Source organism: Equus przewalskii, chromosome 10 (assembly GCF_037783145.1).
Source record: "Equus przewalskii isolate Varuska chromosome 10, EquPr2, whole genome shotgun sequence".
NCBI lineage: Eukaryota > Metazoa > Chordata > Mammalia > Perissodactyla > Equidae > Equus > Equus przewalskii.
The window spans coordinates 58637041-58656589 of record NC_091840.1 but is presented as its reverse complement, the minus strand read 5'-3'; the positions used below and the strand labels follow the sequence as shown (position 1 = coordinate 58656589).

The 19549-nt window shown below is 45.4% G+C and overlaps 1 long non-coding RNA gene across 1 annotated transcript; it reads right to left on the bottom strand.

The window, feature by feature from the left end:
- Window positions 1-15632: 15632 nt before the first annotated feature.
- On the bottom strand, window positions 15633-18161 carry LOC139074200 (uncharacterized). Its single transcript, XR_011523739.1, has 2 exons — window positions 17904-18161; window positions 15633-16171 (listed from the first exon to the last, which is right to left on the bottom strand). It is a non-coding gene; the product is annotated as an uncharacterized lncRNA (long non-coding RNA).
- Window positions 18162-19549: the final 1388 nt, after the last annotated feature.

Genomic DNA, 19549 nt, shown 5'->3' with positions numbered 1-19549 from the left:
ACTCATAACACAAGATTGAATAAGATGTGAGAAAACAACTTAGGAGGGGAAGAGGAAAGGGACTGAATTGGTTTAGTCTAAGGAAATTAGAGGTCATCAGATAGGGGACTATCTTATCCACGAGATTGTGAATACAAACCTCAGGGTAACCACTAAGCAAAAAAGCAGAACAGAGACACAAATAATAAATAAGGAGAAAATAAAGAAACACAACATAGAAAAGTACATAACTTGCTTGGTAGACCAAAATACACAGGACGAGAAACAAAGGAAATGCAGGAGAACCAGAAAACGAGTGATAAAATGGCAGCATTAAGCCCTCATATATCGATAATCACCCTAAGCATAAATGGATTGAATTCTCCAATAAAAAGACACAGAGTGGCAAGATGGATCAAAGAACAAGATCCAACAATATGCTGCCTCCAGGAAACACATTTCAGCTCCAATGACAAACACAGGCTCACAGCGAAGGGATGGAAGGTGATACTCCAAGCTAATGGCAAACGAAAACAAGTGTTGCAATACTTATATCAGACAAAGTAGACCTCAAGATAAGACAAGTAAAGAGAGACAAAGAGGGGCAGTATTTAATGATCAAAGGGACATTCCATCAAGAGGAAATAACACTTATAAATATCTATGCACTCAACACGGGAGCACCAAAGTTCATAAAGCAGCTATTAACAAACCTAGAAGAAGACATTAATAATAACACAATAATAGTAGGGGACCTCAACACCCCACTCACATCAATGGACAGATCATCCAGACAGAAAATCAACAAGGAAACAGTGGAATTAAATGAAAAGCTAGACCAGATGGACTTAATAGACATATACAGAACACTCCATCCAAAAACAGCAGAACACACATTCTTCTCAAGTGCGCACGGAACATTCTCAAGAATGGACCATATGTTGGCAAACAAAGCAAGCCTCAATAAATTTAAGAAGACTGAAATAATAACAAGCATCTTTTCCAATCACAATGCTATTGAAGCTGGAAATTAATCACAAGAAAAGAGCTGAGAAAAGGACAAAGATGTGGAGACTCAACAACATGCTATTGAACAGGCAATGGATTGTTGAAGAAATTAAAGGAGAAATCAAAAAATACCTGGAGACAAATGAAAATGAAAACATACCATGCCAACTCATATGGGATGCCGCAAGAGCTGTATTAAGAGGGAAATTCACCACAATACAGGCTCACCTTAACAAACAAGAAAAACCCCAAATAAATAATCTCAAACTACACTTAATTGAATTAGAAAAAGAACAACAAACAAAGCCCAAAATCAGCAGAAGGAGAGAAATAATAAAAATCAGAGCAGAAATTAATGCTATTGAAACAAAAAAGGTAGTAGAAAGGATCAATGAAACAAAGACCTGGTTCTTTGAGAAGATAAATAAAATTGACAAACCCCTAGCCAGATTTACAAAGAAAAAAAGAGAGAAAGCTCAGATAAGTAAAATTAGAAATGAAAGAGGAGAAATAACAATGGATGCCATAGAAATACAACAGATTATAAGCGAATACTACAAAAAACTATATGCCAACAAAATGGACAATCCAGAAGAAATGGATAAATTCTTAGACTCTTACAACCTCCCAAAGCTGAATCAAGAAGAAATAGAGAATCTAAATAGATCAATCCAGGTAAAGAGATTGAAACAGTAATCAAAAGCCTCCCAAGGAATAAAAGCCCAGGACCAGACGGCTTCCCTGGAGAATTCTACCAAACTTTCAGAGAGGATTTAATACCTATCCTTCTCAAGCTATTCCAAAAAATTAGGGAAGATGGAATGCTTCCTAACACCTTCTACAGGACAACATCACTCTGATACCAAAGCCTGACAAGGACAACACAAAAAAGGAAAACTACATGCCAATATCACTCATGAACATAGATGCAAAAATCCTCAACAAGATATTGGCAACCCGAACACAGCAATACATCAAAAGGATCATAGATTGTGATCAAGTGTGATTTATTCCAGGGACACAGGGATGGTTCGACATCCACAAATCAATCAATGTGATACACCACATAAACAAAATGAGGAATAAAAACCATATGATCATCTCAATAGATGTAGAGAAACCATTTGACAAGACTCAACATCCATTTATGATAAAAACTCTGAACAAAATGGGTATACAAGGATATTACCTCAACATAACAGAGGCCATATATGACGAACCCACAGCCAACATCATACTCAATGGGGAAAAACTGAACGTCATCCCTCTGAGAACAGGAACAAGACAAGGATGCCCACCATCACCACTCTTATTCAACACAGTACTGCAGGTTTTGGCCAGAGCAATTCGGCAAGAGAAAGGAATAAAAGGAATCCAAATATGGAGTAAAGAAGTGAAACTCTCGCTGTTCGCAGACAACATGATCTTATACATAGAAAATCCTAAAGGGTCCATCGGAAAACTATTAGAAATAATTAACAGCTACAGTAAAGTTGCAGGGTACAAAATCAACTTACAAAAATCAATTGCATTTCTGTACTCTAATGAACTTACAGAAAGAGAATTCAAGAATACAATTCCATTTATAATTGCCAAAAAAAAAAAAGAATAAAGCACCTAGGAATAAATTTAACTAAGGAGGCAAAAGATTCATACAATGAAAACCATAAGACATTATTGAAAGGAATAGATAGTGACATAAAGAGATAGAAAGAGATCCCATGCACATGGATTGGAAGAATAAATATAGTTAAAATGTCCATACTACCCAAGGCAATTTACAGATTCAATGCAATCCCAATCAGAATCCCAATGACATTCTTCACAGAAATAGAACAAAGAATCCTAAAATTCACATGGGGCAACCAAAGACCCCGAATTGCTAAAGCAATCCTGAGAAAAAAGAACAAAGCTGGAGGCATCACAATCCCTGACTTCAAAATGTACTACAAAGCCATAGTGATCAAAACAGCATGGTACTGGTACAAAAACAGACACACAGGTCAATGGATCATAACTGAAAGCCCAGAAATAAAACCACACATATACGGACAGCTAATCTTCAACAAAGGTGCCAAGAACATACAATGGAGAAAAGACAGTCTCTTCAATAAATGGTGTTGGGAAAACTGGACTGCTACATGCAAAAAAGAGTGAAAGTAGACCATTATCTCATGCCGTAAATAAAAATAAACTCAAAATGGATCAAAGGCTTAAAGATAAGTCCTGAAACCATAAAACTCCTGGAAGATGATATAGGTAGTACACTCTGACATTGATTTTAAAAGGATCTTTTTGAATACCATGTCTTCTCAGACAAGGGAAACAAAAGAAAAAATAAACAAGTGGGACTTCATCAGACTAAAGAGCTTCTGCAAGGCAAAAGAAACTAGGATCAAAACCAAAAGACAATCAACCAATTGGGAGAAAATTTTTGCAAATCATATATCTGATAAGGGGTTAATCTCCATAATATATAAGGAACTCACACAACTGAACAACAAAAAAACAAACAGCCCAATCAAAAAATGGGCAGAGGATATGAAGAGATATTTTTCCAAAGAAGATATACAGATGGCCAACAGACACATGAAAAGAGGTTCAACATCACTAATCATCAGGGAAATGCAAATCAAACTACACTAAGATACCACCTTACACCTGTTAAAATGGCTATAATCACTAAGACTAAAAATAATAAATGTTGGAGAGGGTGTGGAGAAAAGGGAACCCTCATACACTGCTGGTGGGAATGCAAACTGGTGCAGCCACTATGGAAAACAGTATGGAGATTCCTCAAAAAACTAAAAATAGAACTACCATATGACCCAGCTATTCCAGTACTGGGTATCTACCCAAACAATTGAAATCAACAATCCAAAGTAACATATGTACCCCTATGTCCATCGCGGCACTATTCACAATAGCCAAGACATGGAAACTGTCCAAGTGCCCATCGACTGATGGTTGGATAAAGTAGATGTGGCATATATATATACACACAATGGAATACTACTCAGTCAGAAAAAAAGACAAATTCATCCCATTTGCAACAACTTAGAATGACCTGGAGGGAATTATGCTTGGCAAAATAAGCCAGACTGTTGGGGCCAGGCCCGTGGCTGAGTGGTTAAGTTCAAGTGCTCTGCTTCAGTGGCCCAGGGCTTCGCCGGTTCGGATCCTGGGTGCGGACATGGCACCACTTATCAAGCCATGCTGAGGTGGCATCCCACATGCCACAACTAGAAGGACCCACAACTAAAAAATATACAACTAGGTACCGGGGTGGTTTGGGAAAAAATCAAATCTTTTTTTTAAAAAAAAAAAAGAAAGAAGCCAGACTGAGAAAGACAGACACCAGATGATTTCATTCATATGTGGAATATAAACAAGCACATGGATGAAGAAAACAGTTCAGTGGTTACCAGGGGAAGGGGGGTGGGGTGGGCACAGGGGGTGAGGGGGAGCACCTATGTGGTGACAGACAAGAAATAATGTACAACTGAAATTTCACAATGATGTCAACTATTATGAACTCAAATTTTTTAAAAAAAGCCTTCCCAAATAAACAAAAGCTGAGAGAGCTCATTGCCACTAGACCTCCCCTACAAGAAATAATCAAAGATGCCATCACACCAGCAGCAAAAAGGCAAAGGTCTACAAAGTTCTGAGCAGAGATAAATACAAAGACATGATCCAAAACCTGCAGCTCTCTACCAGAATATGGAGGCAAAGACTCAATTACAACTTAATAGAGAAAGGATTAAGAAAGCATCAAAAGTAATACTACAGAAATACTGTACTACAGAAATACAAAGGATTATAAGAGAATACTATGAAAAACTATATGCCCACAAATTTGATAACCTGGAAGAAATAGATGAATTCCTACACTCATACAACCTCCCAAAACTGAATCAAGAAGAAACAGAGAATCTGAACAGACCAATCACAAGTACAGTGGTTGAAACAGTAATCAAAAACCTCCCAAAAAACAAAAGTCCAGGACCAGATGGCTTCTCTTGAGAATTCTACCAAACATTCAAAGATGTAGTGCCTATTCTTTTCAAACTATTCTGAAAAATTGAGGAAAATGGAAATATTCCTCACACATTCTACGAGGCCAACATCACCCTGATACCAAAGACAGATAAGGATGACACAAAGAAGGAAAATTACAGGCCAATATCGCTGATGAACATAAATGCAAAAATCCTCAACAAAATATTGGCAAACCAAACACAGCAATACATTAAAAGGGTCATATACCATAATCAAGGGTGATTCATACCAGGGACACAGGGATGGTTCAACATCTACAAATCAATCAATGTGACACACCACATTAACAAAATGAGAAACAAAAACCACATGATAATCTCCATAGTTGCAGAGAAAGCATTTGACAAGATCCAACATCCATTCTTGATAAAAACTCTTAAGAAGATGGGTATAGAAGGAAAGTGCCTCAAGATAATAAAGGCCGTATATGACAAACCCACAGCCAACATCATCCTTAACGGGGAAAAACTGAAAGGCATCCCTCTGAGAATAGGAACAAGTCTCAAGGGTGCCCGCTCTTGCCACTCCTATTCAACAAAGTACTGGAGGTATTGGCCAGAGCGATTAGGCAAGAAAAAGAAAGAAAAGGAATCCAAATTGGAAAGGAAGAAGTGAAACTTTGGCTATTTGCAGATGATACGATTCTATATATAGAAAACCCTAAAGAATCCACCAGAAAACTATTAGAAAACCATTAGAAATAATTAACAACTATGGCAAAGTTTCAGGGTCCAAATTAATTTTAAAAAATCAATTGCATTCCTATACACTAACAATAACCTAGCAGAGATATCAAGAATACAATCCCATTTACAATTGCAACAAAAAGAATAAAATACCTAGAATAAACTTAGCCAAAGAGGTGAAAGACCAGTACACTGAAAACTATAAGACATTACTGAAAGAAATTGAAGAAGACACAAAGAAATGGAAAGATATTCCACGTTTGTAGGTTGGAAGAATAAACATAGTTAAAACGTCCATACTTCCTAAAGTAGTCTACAGATTCAATGCAATCCCAATCAGAATCCCAATGACAATCTTCACAGAAATAGAACAAAGAATCCAAAAGGGTATATGGAACAACAAAAGACCCCAAATAGCCAAAGCGATCCTGAGAAATAGGAACAAAGCTGGAGGCATCACAATCCCCAACTTCAAAATATACTACAAAGCTACAGTAATCAAAACAGAATGGTACTGGTACAAAAACAGAGACACAGGTCAATGGATCAGAATTGAAAGCCCAGAAATAAAGCCACATATCTATGGACAGTTAACCTTTGATGAAGGAGCCAAGAACATACAATGGAGAGAGAAAAGTCTCTTCAATAAATGGTGCTGGGAAAACTGGACAGCTACAGGCAAAAGAATGAAAATAGACCATTATTTTGCACCATACACAAAAATTAACTCTAAACGGATTAAAGATTTGAATGTAAGATCTGAAACCATAAAACTCCTAGAAGAAAATATAGGCTGTACACTCTTTGACTTTGGTCTTAGCCACATCTTTTTGAATACCATGTCTACTCAGGCAAGGAAAACAAAAGAGAAAGTTAACGAATGGGACTACACCAGACTAAAAAGTTTCTGCAAAGCAAAGGAAACCATGAAGAAAATGGAAAGACAACCCACCAACTGGGAGAAAATATTTGCAAATCATTTGTCAGACAAGGGGTTGATCTCCAAACTATATAAAGAACTCATACAACTCAACTAAGAAAAACCAAACAACCAAATCAAAAAGTGGGCAGAGGATGTGAACAGACATTTTTACAAGGAAGATATACAGATGGGCAACAGACACATGAAAAGATGCTCAACATCACTAATTATCAGGGAAATGCAAATGAAAACTACAACGAGATATCACCTTATACCAGTCAGAATGGCTATAATTACCAAGACAAAAACCAACAAATGTTGGAGAGGATGTGGAGAAAAGGGAACCCTCATACTCTGCTGGTGGGAATGCAAACTGGTGCAGCCACTATGGAAAACTGTATGGAGATTTCTCAAAACATTAAAAATAGAAATACCATACGACCCAGCCATCCCACTACTCAGTATTTATCCGAACAACTTGAAATCAATGATCCAAAGAGATTTATGCAGCCCTATGTTCATTACAGCATTATTCACAATAGCCAGGATGTGAAAACAACCCAAGTGCCCATCTATAGATGAATGGATAAAGAAGACGTGGTGTGTACACACAATGGAATACTACTCAGCCGTAACAAAAGAAAACTGTCCCATTTGTCTCATATCCTCAACTGGGATAGAACCAGAGGGTGTGATGTTGAGCGAAATAAGCCAGACAGAGAAAGACAGATACTGCATGATTTCACTCCTATGTGGAAGATAAACACATGGATAAAGAGAACAGATTAGCGGTTACCAGAGGGGAAGAGGGTTGCAGATGGGTGAAAGGGATAAAGGGGCACATATATATGGTGATGGATAAAAATTATAGACTACTGGGGGTGAGCATGATGAAGTGTATCCAGGAACTGATAAACAATAATGTACACCCGAAACTACACAATGTTATAAGCCATTATAATCCTGATAAAATTACTTGGAAAAAAAAGAAAATGAAAAGAAAAGCCACAGAATGGGAGAATGTATTTGAAAATCACATACCTGATAAGGGACTTGTATCACAATATATAAAGGACTATTACAACTCAATAACACAAAGACAAATAACCCAATTTAAAAATGGGCAAAGGATTTGAACAGACATTTCTCCAAAGAAGATAAACAAATAACCTATAAACACATGAAAAGATGCTTGCCATCATCAGTCGTTAGGGAAATACCAAATAAAACTACAATGAAATCCCACTTCACATCCACTAGGACAGATATATATTTTTTTAAAAGACAGACAAAAAATGTTATTGAGGACGTGGAGAAATTGGAATCCTACATTGCTGATGGGAATGGGAAATGCTGCAGCTGGTTTGGAAAACAGCCTGGCAGTTCCCAAAAGAGTTAAACATAGAGTTACGTATGACCCAGCAATCCTACTCCTAGGTGTGTACCCAAGAGAAGTGAAAACATATGTCCACATAAAAATTTATGTGTGGGTGTTTACAGCAGCATTATCCATAATAGCCAAAAAGCGGAAACAAGCCAAATGTCCATCAACTGATGAACAGATAAACAAAATGCGGTCCATCCTTACCATGGAATGGTATTCAGCCGTAAAAAGGAATGAAGTTCCGATACACACTGCAATGTGGATGCATCCGGTAAACAGTATGCCAGGTGAAAGGAGCCAGTCACACGCGAGTACACTGTACGTGATTCCGTTCATATGAAATGTCCAGGAAAGGCAAATTTATAGACGGAAAGTAGACTAGGGGCTGCCTAGGGCTGAGGCAGGGGACTGGAGCGGGAAGTGGGAACTGACTGCTAATGGGAATGGGGTTTCTTTCAGGGGGGCAAAAAACGTTCAAGACTAGAATGTGGTGATGGTTGCACAAATAACTAAAAACATTAAATTGTGCACTTAAATGGGTGAATAATATGGTGTTGAATTATATCTCAATAAAGCCATTAAACTATTTATGTTACATTCAGTCTCTTCACTCTAAGAAAGTAGGAAAATAAATTGAAAATACTTTTAGAATCTCCCTTATAGAAGAATAGTTTACATAGATAGTTTACGTACTTTACTATAAAAAATTACATACTATCTCCGTAAACTACAAAATAGTTTACGTAGATAACGCCCCCTGAGGGAAGCAGAGCACAGCCCGTCTCCTTAAGGGTGGGATGCGTGTAGTGACTTCATTCCAAAGAGGATGGTGTGGACAGGTCAGAGGAGTAAGTCTACGCAGGAGAAACCTGATGAACACGACCTCAGCCGGGCGATCGAGGTCGACACTATCAGTGAAAGTCATGGCGGCAGCATGTTCCCTGGAAGGGACGTGAGGAGGATGGCGTTGTTCTGTGGTCCTCCCCAAACTTACAACCTCAGTCTAACCAGGAGGAAAAAATCAGACAAACCCGAATCGTGGGACAGTCCACAAGACACCTGCCCAGTACTCCTCTACACTGTCACGGTCATCACAAATGAGGAAAGTCTGAGCCAAGGGGAGCCTAAGGAGACGTGGCAAGAAACATAAGGTGGTCTCCTGGATGGGGTCCTGGGCCAGAAACAGGACGTTAGGTGAAAACTAAAGAAATCCAAATAAAGCATGGACTGTAGTTAATAATAATGACCAGTTCAGTAATGGTGACAAATGAATCACACTGATGAAAGATATTAACAATAGGGGGATCCGCGTGCAGGCTACACAGGAACTCACTGTAACGGTCTTTGCAATTTTCTGTAAATCTGAAACAATTCTAAAGCAGAAAGTTTAGTTAAAAAACTCATTTGGAGGCAGCATGTAGCATCTAGCTTCACGGCTCTCTAGCTGTGTGAACTGGGAAAGATATTCACCCCCTCTGGACCTGATTTCCCCATCATCAGTTAAAACAGTTATGTCAAAATCTCAAGCAGTTGTTGCAGGATCCTAATGAAGCAAACTGCAGGAAAGAACTTTGGGAAGTGAAATTCCTTCCAAAATAATCCACTGAAAGAGGCTTAGCTTCGGTGAGCTACAAAAACACGCTTGTTTCCCTAAGTTAGTACATTTAGCGGGCCTATGCCTCCAGCCACCTCCAGGCAGGCTGCGTTTCTCTTTCCTCCTTGCCGTCCATACACACAGTCTTCCCTCTCAGGACCTGCGGTGGCTTCCCCTGCAGTCTGCTCTCCCCACATCCTCACTGGAAGCCAGCTGTTGCACCCTCCAGCTGGTCGGGGGGCCTTCGCATATCAACTTCTGGACGAGGCACCAGTGGTGGGCTTGCTGCCCCAGGCTGACGGCCAGGGCTTGCTGGAGTGAGGATGGTGAGGTATGGACTGGGGCGGGCTGAACTTGGCTTCACCCCGCTGCACGTCATTTCTGACCTAGGAGCACCCCCGTCCCGGGTCCCCTCCAATCCCTGCAGTTGGCAGGCAGGGTCCTGGCCTGCAACTCTTAACTGCCCAACGGTGAGCCACAAGAGGACACTAGTTTTCCCCAGTCAGTCAACTGTCTACAGAGCCTCTCCTTGGAGAGGAATAGAGTGAGCAGAGCTGGCCCTGTCCCAGCACCTGCCCCAGCTGCAGCTGCCCCTCCAGGGTAGATGCGGGGAAGGATGCCCAGGGTCTCTCTTCTGCTGCTCCTCGCTCATCACTGTGCCTTGGGTCGGAGAAGCTGCAGGTTTACCGCCCAGGGCATCAGCGGGAGTGAGAGGGAACCTCCCCCAAGGATGCGGCAAAGGTCCCAGCTCTCCCTCTGACCCCCTGGCCTTCCTGCCATGCCCACTCCCAGGCAGCGCCCAGGAAGCCAGGGCGGAGTCAGGACAAAGGGCCACGGGTGCTGGCGCACCAGCTGGGGAGGCAGTGCCAGGGCTTCCTGGCGGAGGCTGGGCTGGGCAGGACACCAGCAAAGTGCAAGTCACGGTGAGCTGGGCACTGGCAGCCTGGCAGCAACCCACCTGAGTCACCGCCTGGTCCGGACCCAGCCGCGGAGCCCCCCGCCGACCACCCCACCGCCAAGAAGGGAGACAGCTGGGCATGCGGAGGGCACTCCAAGGCCCACCGGCCACTGCTCTCCTGCCCTCCCCGATTTTGGGAACCACACCAACTCACAGCAAACCTATCAAGTACGACCCCATCACACTTGAAGTATATTCACTCTAAAAATGGCAAGAATCTTCCCATTTTATTTCTGCACAATAATCGCACAAATATAATTCTACAAACGTGCATAAATGTGATGAATGTTTTTTAGAGCAGCCTTTCTTTTCCACACTCAGCTGCCTCCTCCTCAATGTCAGTGCCCGGTAAAATTCTAGTATGTTTTCCCTGAGTTTTTCTCAATGCTCCTATAATGTACGATGATAAAATTAAAATATACGACCCATTGGGGTTGTCATTCTTTTCAAAAATAGAGTCTGATCAAACTCACGCTTCTGCGCCTTCTCTTCCCGTTCAGTGGTGTGGGCACAATCTCTCCAAGGCCGCTGGACAGCGGGAATCCACTCCACCCATTCTGGCGGCTGTTTAATATTAGTACTAATAGTGTTTAATAAGCACATGGCCGTAACAGTCTCTGCTGATGGGAAAACACTTTGCTTCGGGTTTTTCACCAATGCTCCATCAGCTTCCTTGAGCTTACCGGTTTTTATTTCTTTGTAATAGATTCACAGGGAAATTGGCTTTTTAATTTCACAGGTGCTGCCAGATGGCCTCCCAGGAGAGCACCCCTCTTCGGGGCCCGCAAGGCCGTCAGGGCCCACCGAGGCCCGGTCAGCCCGCCGGGTGCCACGTGCTCCCTGTTCCCTGGCCGGGGTTTCCCCGCCCTGGGCGAGCCGAGCCATCCCACACATGCCTTCGTGCCGAGACGCCCGGCTGGCCCGCATCCTCTGGGTGCTCTGTGCTATCCTCTGGGTGCTCTGTGCTGTCCTCGCCAGTGTTTAAGAGCTCTTCGGACGATAGCCCTCTGAGTTACTGGTATTTTCCTTACTCTGTCATTTGTCCCCTGACTGTGTCTGTGGCTCTGCACGCTCTTGAGAGTCACACAGAACTCTCCGACCCTAGTTTGGGCGAGGAGGGCCCCCTGCAGTCCTAGGCTGTTCCTCCCATCTCTAGATGGCCTGGTAAGACTTGCATCATTTTATTATTCACTCCGAGCTCATCAAGAAATTGTTTTACATGCAAAGCAAGATGGAAATCCACGTTTATCTTCTTTTAGATGGATAACCTGTTGGGCCAACACTGTTTAATAAAAACACTGCCACCAACAGTAAGGACAGTGCTCACTGAGCCTTCATGCCGTGCACCTTCCAGGCATTCGTTCTTCTAATCCTCACAACCACCCAAGAGGTGGGAACTGTTATTATCTCCATGGTATGGAGGAGGAAACTGAAGCACAGAGAGGCTAAGTAATTGGCCTAAGGCCACACAGCTAGTCGGTGATAGAGCCAGGTTTGACCCAAGGCATCTGACTTCAGCGTGCCCCTTTGGGAGGCTCATACGCTTCTGCCTCCTCCATTTCCTCCGGCTTTTCTAACTTGTTGCCATAGCGTTGAATAGTTTCCTCAAAATTCTTTTAATCTCTCCTGAATCTGCAATTATGTCTGCTTCTCATTGCTAACCTTGTATGCTCCCGCTATCTCGTTTTCCCTTTACCAAGAAAAGTGCAAGTCACGATGAGCTCGGGTTTTCCTGTTTATCACATTTGCAAAGCCCAGTCCACGCTCAGCCTTTCTAACAGAAAGATGAATGTAAACTTGAATTTGGTTTTCTAATTCATTAATTTCTGTTTTTATCTTTATCAATTCCATCTCCTTACTTTCTTTTCGTACTTAAACTGAGTAAGTAGGTCTTTTTATTTTTGTCCTGTTTTAATACCAAAGGCATTTAAGTCTTTAATTTTCCACTGAATGTGGTTTTGCTGTATCCCAGAGGTTTGGGAATGAAGCGTTCTTATTTTCATTGCTTTCCAATAGTTTTCAATTTAATTTTCCTCTTACTGTCCTCTCTACGTGTTTTCTAGAGGTATGTTTCCTAATGTCAAAGCAGTTAATATTATATTCACATCTTTATTATCTATTACCAATTTTATAAGATTATGATAAAAATATGGTCTTTTTCTTTACTTTTCTGTATTGGTTCGGGTTTTCTTTGTGGTCAAACAGATAACGTTTGTAGCAGGTCCAGGGACCTATGAATAGGATGTCTGTTTTCTCTTCATAGAGGAAAGAATCCCCACCTATTAAATCTAATTTAGTGACCATTCCTGCATATCGTTCCTTTTTATTGACTTGGTCTAATGCTGAGAAATGTGTATTGAAATCTCTCACTGTAAACATATTTTTGTCCAACTCTCTGTACACTTCTAGTACTTTTGTTTTGTGTGTTTAACCACATTTTGCTTAGTTCATACAGGTTTAGACTGATCTTTACAACTTTTGCTTTTCATGTTCACATGTCCGCCTTATCTGATGTTAACGCTACTGGCCCCACCTGATTTCTGTTTGCGTCTGTCTGCACACCTAATTACTTCCAGCCTTTCTTCATCCTGCTGCTTTGCATGCATTTCTTGTAAACAGCTTAGAGCTCAGGTTTGTTTCATCCGCCATTCTGACAGGCTCTCCCTTTCAGTGGAATGACTGACATACTTGATACGATTCTTTCTGTTTTCTTCATCTTTGCTACTTACATTGTTCTCTTCTCTCAGATGGGTAACCACTCATTTCCGTTCCCCTTGTTAATTTGGAAGCTCTTCTCCACTTTCCTATGGCACAGACGGTTCCCTCCCCTGTCCTGCTCTCAAAATCAGATGCTCATTTTTCTACAATTAAGTGAAAGCAAAATACCAACTGTTTCCCCGCTCGGCTCTGTGCCTCCCCCGACCCAAGAGAGGGCTCTAGGATCCCCTCCCTGCCTCCTCCTCTCCCCACCCCAGGCCAGGGTCATGACATTACTGCTCCCCAACCCCACATCTGTACCTTTGGTTTCTCATCTCCCCTTGGAGAGTTTCGTATTTTTAATTCTAGATGAGTATTTGGACCAAGTGAAGTATGAATACAAAATGAGTTTCTAAAATTTGTTTTCAATTACTGCCTCCAACTGTGCCTCATCAAATCTTTATTTTCCATCCCTTCAAATATTCCAAGCAGCTCCCATCACTTCCTGGTCAATTTCCGGTATCAAAAAGCTCAGTCCAGACTAATTTAACACTAATCCCAGCGAATGCTCGTCCACCTAGCTTAGGTCTGGCCTGTGGCCCCAGGGACGGGGTCAGGGTCTCACGTCCCCTCCTCACACCATGCCTCCCCAGTCTCCCTCTCCCCCAGGCCACTGGGGCTGGCAGGAGGAAAGTGGACAGGGGCCAAGTCTTCTCACTTCACCGGTGCTCCTGACGGCCTGTGCAGGTGGACGTCCCCGGGCTCGCAGGAGCCCCTGCAGCTCTTGCCCACTGCACAGTTCCCATGAAAGGGAGAGAGCTTTCCGCAGTCCCTCAGCTCCTGCCCCACGCTTCACAGTCCCATCCACTGGGGTCCCCTCGTCTGGCCAGCAGCTCCCCAGGATCAGGAGGACAGTCAGCCCCAGCAAGCGCCGGCACCTCTCCTTGCCCAGCCATGTCTCTTCGGTACTTTTTTCCTAGCTAAACCACACAGAGGGGAGCTCAGCAAGTCTCCTGCATGAGGAGACATCCCAGCAGGCAATGCAACGCCACTCCCCTTCTTGTAGGCACCCCGATCTCTATCAGGGACTCTCTTGGAGCCCCCTCAGTTGGCCGGGAGGGGTGGCAAATCCATCTGTTGAGGGAGGGCTGGGGAGGAAGGAAAAAGGCCACAGCACCCTCCCCTTAGCCTCATGATTCCCTCAACTCTTACAAACGCTCCAATGTCTAGTTTTCTGTTTGCACGGCAGAGAGATGCTGGAGATGGAGGGAGCCAGACCTGCTCTCTCACCCTTGGGAAAGGTCTCCACAGGGAAGAGGGCCCAGAGCTCACAAAGGAAGGACGGAGCCCAAGAGGATGGGGCATTGCAGGCCCTGGGACCCTTGGCTGGGGCTGGAGAGCTGGTGAGTCCCGCAGGTGACCCCCAGCCTGGAGCATATGCCATTTTCTCCTGTGTCTGAGGAGCTGGCAGCTGCTTGCGGGACCACTGAGACACCTCCAGAGCACGTGGCCCATTCCAAACCATGCGCACAATATACACACAACGGAATATTAGCCTTAAAAAGGAAGGAAATTCTGACACATGCTGCAACATTTGAACCTTGAGAACACTCTGCTAATGAAATAAGCCAGTCACAAAGGGACAAATACTGTATGATTCGCTTATTTGAGGCACCTAGAGTCGTCAGATTCACAGAGACAGAAAGTAGAAGGGTGGGTGCCAGGGCCAGGGGGGAGGCAATGGGGAGTTAGCGTTTAATGAGGACAGAATTTCGGTTTGAGAAGATGAAAAGAGCTCTGTGAACAGGTGGAGCCGATGGTAGGACAACAGCGTGACTGTGCTTAATGCCACTAAACTGTACATGTTAAAATGGTTAAGATGGTAAATTTTATGTTGTGAAATAAAAATTTAAAAAAAAATTTTTTTTAATCCCATCCACATGGACCCAGTAACGCAGTGAATCCGTCAACACCATTCACTGAGCTCCCGCTGGGTGCCTGCTGCTCAAGCTACAGTGGAAAACAGGGCAGAGATGGCCCCTGCCCTCACGGACGTGCCACCCAGCAGGGAAGGCAGAGGTGGGTGTGCCAAGAAGTGCAGAGTCGCCCAGGGAAGGGCCGGAGGACCAGCACCACACCGCCAGCATGCCTAATACAGAAACCCAAGACTGGAGAGATGCGCCAGAGTCAAGGAAGCGGCCCAGCACATATCCAGGTGCAACCCAACTCCAGCGTTAAGGGTACAAGGCTGGACTTGCCAAAGACACGCGTGGAGAATGATACAGCCAGGACAGTGGGAACCTCAGGGGCAGGGAGCGAACAGACCAGGCGGACGCACAGACGGCTTTCAATGTATTTAATTTCTAAAGCTGGGTGGAGGGAACACAGGTGTTTGTCAAATATTTTTTATACATAGTCGTACGCCCGAAACATTTCATGTTTTATAATTAAGATTACTTTTAGAGCAGTTTTAGGCACAGCAAAATTGAGGGGAAGGTACAGAGATTTCCCATGTACCTCCTGCCCCCACGCATGCACAGCCTCCCCCGTTATCAACATCCCCCCCAGAGCGGGGCATTTGTTACAGCTGATGAACCCACCTGGACACGCCATCATCACCCGGAGTCCGTAGCTGACATTAGCTCTTGGTGTGCACATTTTGTGGGTTTTGACAAATGTATAATGACATGTATCCGCCGTTATAAACATCACACAGAGTATTTTCACACCCGAAAGAAGAAAAAGGGAGGTTTTAAGGTGTGTGCAGGATGTCCAAGTCTAAATGTCCGGACGCGGTCGTTGAAGCGTGAGCTGAGTCAGAGCCCCAGCATGAGAGCAGAGACATGGTCTGCACTGCGGAGTGAAGCCAAGGTGGGGCAGCCTGAGAGCCAGAAGAGAAAACAGAATAGAATTACAAAAGCCCGGGAGAGAAAAATTCCCAGGGCTGGGGTGTCAATGGGCTGGAAATCTACTGGTGGGCCAGGTCAACCAAGCCCAGAGAGGGTGCACAGAGGCAGGTGCACGGAGGCCATGGGGAGAGCGGCTTCAGCAGACCAAGCCTGCGGTGATTTATCGGATGGAACCCAGGAAGTGAGAGAAGACCCATTTAGGCACCAGCAGCCTCGCTGGGGCGTCACTTATGCTAAACACAAAACTGGAGAAGCCCTCGGGCGGGAGAGGACGGGTCGTTAAATAAATGAGATACAGCCACTGACGAAGCCTTCAGACCCTTAGAAAGGGCAGGTGTTGTTCACAGTATGTTCATTCGTAAGAGAAGCAGGCTTTAAAGTAGCATATTTTCTATGATGCCATTTTTGTAAAAATGTTTCCCACAGGGGAAAAATAATGTGGGCAAGATGAACTAAAATGTTAATACAATCTCTGAGATTATGGGAAGTTTCTTCTCTTTTTGCTTATTTGTACTTGCAAAGGTTTCTGCAAGGAACACATAGTGCTTAGAAATGGAAAACGGAGGAGGAGGAGTAAGGGGAGGAGGAGAGCCTTCCAGGTGGAAGCAGGCCCCCGAGGGTTCCCGCTGTCAATTCCCGGGACGCTGAGAGAAAGGGGGCCCGGGGTGGAGCGGCGCTGTGCACCCCGCCAGCCAGCGCCCGGCTCCCGGGCCCTCACGACGCGCCGGGTCCTGGCAGAGCGGACCGGTCAGCTCTGCACAAGCTCCACGGAGGCGGGCAGGCCGGTCAAGAAGCGGCGATCTGCGGAGGACGGGCCGGGCGGCGCAGGCGAGGCGGGGCCCGCGGGCAGCCTGGGGTGGAGACGCCGAGCGCAGAGGCGCAGGGGCCGGGAGGCTTGGGGCTGGGGGCGGCGGGAAAGGGGCCTGGGCAACGAGGGCACCTCCGGGGAAGAACTGGGGGCGAGGCCGCTGGCCACACCTGCTGGGGCGCCGTCGGGGGGCGCGGGGACCCGGGCGGCCTGACGCCGCGAGCGCGCTGCCCTCCCTCCCTCTCCAGCCGGCGGCTCGGCCTGTCCGCGCCCCGCGCGCCGCACTTCCCTCCTCTCTCCTCCGCGGCTCGAGGGGGACACCAGCCACTGACCTCCCCTACCTGTGCTCAAGACAGCACGCCCCAGACACACGCCACACACGCAGACACACACTCACACAGACCCAAAGACACACATACCACACACGTAGACACACAAAGACGTGCACACACCACACACACACACCACACACACACACATGCATACACATGCACACCCACACTCAGACCACTCATGCACACATCACACATATCACACTCATACACCACCCATACACACACCCACACACACCATACACAGACATGCACAACACAGACACACCACACACAGACATACACACTATACACACATAGACACACACCATAGACACACACATACCACACACAGAGACACACACACACGCAGACCCGTGCACAAACTCACTCGCACACCACACACACAGACCCACACTCACACAGATGCCCACACACAACAGAGACACACACAAACACACATAGACACACACCAGATACCCACACCCAATACCCATACACCAACACCCACAATATACACACACACAACACAACACGTAGACACACAGCACACACACAGGGCCACTTGCCCTGAGGCCCTCTTACCGTCCAAATGAGGACTCAGACACCACTTGAGCTGTTCACCTCCTCATGGCCAAGTATCCTCGGAGCCCCAGCTCATCCACTGCCCTGCACCCGCACCCACCTGCTCAGCGCTGCCAGCCCCCTGCCCAGCCCAGCCGCCCAAACCTCTCTCCCGGGCCCTCTGAAGAGCATGGTTGCCCTGCTCCATGTCTGAACGAGAAATCCAGTTTGCCCCCAAGGCAAAGAACACATCCCCTGCAGCCCTCGCACCCTTGCCGCGGGGGAGGGTGGGGCTCCTCCTCCTGGCTCCTCCCGTGCTCCAGACCTGGGTTAGTGCTCTTCTCCCTCACAATCCCAGCTCCTGGGCAGCAGCCTTCCCTCCCTCTTCCTCCCAGGGTCGGCCGTCTGGGCTCCGGGGCTGCGCACCGCGGGGGCTCCAGCCAGCCCGTGGGCGCTGTGGCGGCTTCCATCTCTACCCTAGGGCTTCTCAGTTCTTTCATTGCATGCACTGACCTGTTCCTCCATTCCATCTTCGCCTCTCACTATCACAGTCCTACTTTAGAACGTTTCTCTTTTTACTGTGAAAACTAGGATAAAAAGAAAAGATACGTTTTGTTCTCTCATAACTGATGATGCCTATCTGGGACCAGGCTGGAGCCAAGGGACCAACACTGGGAAACAAGCACCCTGTTTTTCCATGTATACCCACTGTGTGTGCCTGTGTGGGTAAAGCACACAACATAAAATTTACCATCGCAACCATTTGAAGGGTACTGTTCAGTGCTGTTAAGTACGTTCACATCATTGTCCAACCATCACCACCAATCCGTCTCCAGAACTCTTTCCTCCTTCCCTGACTGAAACTCTGTCCCCATTAGAGAACTCCCCTCGCACCCCGCCAGCCCCTGGCCCCCAGCCCTCTACCTTCTGTCTCTATGAATTGACGACTCTAAACACCTCCTATAAGTGAATCATACATTGTTTGTCCTTTTGGGTCTGGCTTTACTCACTCAGCATAATGTCCTTGAGGTTCATCCATGTGTCAGGATTCCTTCCTTTTTAAGGCTGAATAATATTCCAGTGTATACATACACCACATTTTACTTGTTCATCTGTTGATGGACACTTGGGTTGCTTCCATGTTTTAGCTACTGTGAATAAGGCTGCCATGAACATGGGCGTACAAATACCTGTTCGAGTCCCCACTTTCAATTGTTTGGGGTACACCCCCAGAGCCAGACTTGCCGGATCGTATGGTAGCTCTGAGTTAAACTTTTTGAGGAACCTCCATACTGTTTCCCACAGGGGCTGCCCTGTTTCACATCCCCACCAGCAGCGCCTCGGGGTTCCAACTTCTCACATTCTCACAAACACTTGTTTTCAAGCAGATGATTCACTCATTACAGTGGACCGGTGGGGCTCAAGCTATTGAAAACCGACTCTCCTCTCCTTTCCCCACCACCCTGGGGAGCTGGTTCTTCCTGGGGCAAGTCCCGTGACGTTCGCGGTTACTCTGACCATGAATGACTACCCCATTTCAGTTGGGTGGGAAAATGCTAGGTCAGGTAATCCGTTGGCCCTCCGTCGTTGGTGGTTGTGACAGCCATTCCCTTGCACAGCGTGGGCCCACCTCAGCCGCAGATACTGGTGTGCGGAACGGGGCCGGG